At 42.1% G+C, this 1636-nt stretch overlaps 1 non-coding gene across 1 annotated transcript; it reads left to right on the forward strand.

Moving 5' to 3' along the window:
- The first annotated feature begins 832 nt into the window (after positions 1-832).
- LOC127252738 (small nucleolar RNA R71) lies at positions 833-939 on the forward strand. The gene has a single exon (XR_007839131.1). It is a non-coding gene; the product is annotated as a small nucleolar RNA R71 (small nucleolar RNA).
- Positions 940-1636: the final 697 nt, after the last annotated feature.

Genomic DNA, 1636 nt, shown 5'->3' on the forward strand with positions numbered 1-1636 from the left:
TGGATTAGGCCGGGAAAGACATTCAACCATTGTATCACTGCAGATAGTGATAGAACTGACATTTACTGGATTTGGCTCAGGCTGAGCAGGCTATTTTCCTCTTTCACGTAGTTGTCTTACCTCCTCTGACACTTGATTGATCTGACCTTGTAATTTGTCAATTGTCGATCTTATCTCTTATTGGAACTTTTCCATCTCTTGTTGGAACTGCAGGGTAGTGGTAGCAATAGACTTCACCAAGTCTTCCAAAGACGGACTGAAGTTGCTTGTGGGCGGTTGGGGCAGCTGTTTCTTATGGAAACGAGGTTGTTGTATCTGTTGCGTAGCTCCGAATAGGTGAAGAGCATTACTCTGTTGTGCATTTCCATAGAGCAGGTTCGGATGATCTCTCAAGCCTGGATTGTAGGTGTTGAAGTACGGGTTGTACACTGGAGGTCCATTCACACCATAGTTTTTAGCGTTTACATCCGCTGCATAGCCTTCTTGGAGGGTCGGGCATGCATCCGTAGGGTGGCCTGCACTTATGCATATTCCACACGCTTTGACCTGGACACTCGAGTTAAATATTTCCACGACCATCTTGCGAAAAAAGCTCGTCAACTCAGAAAGTTGTTCCTGCATAGATTGGATAGAATGGTCTTTACTGTTTTCATTCGTCTGTCCAACATCCCTCGAACCAAATTGCTACGTGTTTTCGGCCATTCTCGCAATAAGATCCCAAGCTTATGCTGGCATCTTATTCACTAGAGCTCCACCACTTGCAGCGTCGAGTTTGTTCCTGTCCATCAATGACAAACCATCATAAAAATATTGAATCAATAATTTAGGGGGAATTTGATATTGTGGACATTTAATGACAAGCTTATTAAATCGCTCCCAATATTCATGGAGCGTTTCACTTGATTGTTGCTTGATGCCACATATTTCCTTCCTCAGAATCGCAGCTCTAGAAGCTGGAAAGTACTTCTCCAAAATATTTTTTTTCATGTCATTCCATGTGTCGATGCTTCCAGGTGGGAGATAGTAGAGCCAATCCTTTGCAGCATCTTTGAGCGAGAATGGGAAGGCTTTGATTTTGATCTGTTCGTCAGTAAGACTTGGTGGTTTCATGTTGGAGCAAACCACATCGAACTCTTGCAAGTGTTTGTGAGATTCTTCACCTGCAAGTCTAAGAAAAGAAGGCATTAAATGAATTAAGCCAGATTTTAGTTCAAAAGCAATAGGGTTATTGAGTGTTGGAAAGTTAATGCATAAAGGCTGTTGTGTCAAGTTGGGAGCAGCCAACTCCCTTAAAGTGTGGGTATCCTCAGCCATGACAGTCTCTTGATCACTTTCAGAGTCCCTAGAGCTAGAGATTCTGAGGTGGTTTAAAAATTCTTCCAGCTTTGCAACTTGAGCAGTTTTTCGTTGTTTAGCTTCCTTTCGCAACTTTCGCTAAAACTTCTCGATCTCAAGATTAAATATTAGTTCACCTGTATAAGAAGAACGGGGCATAAATAGGAGGATAAATAAAAATAACACAAAAGAGTAAAACAAAGTACCAATCCCCGGCAACGGCGCCAAAAATTGACCTGCCGCGTGGTCAATCAAATATTTCACCTATTCCGTTATCACAATTTAATGTAATACAGGGGAA

The sequence above is a fragment of the Andrographis paniculata genome, unplaced genomic scaffold (assembly GCF_009805555.1).
Source record: "Andrographis paniculata isolate CXL003 unplaced genomic scaffold, ASM980555v1 Contig46END, whole genome shotgun sequence".
NCBI classification, from domain to species: Eukaryota; Viridiplantae; Streptophyta; class Magnoliopsida; order Lamiales; family Acanthaceae; genus Andrographis; species Andrographis paniculata.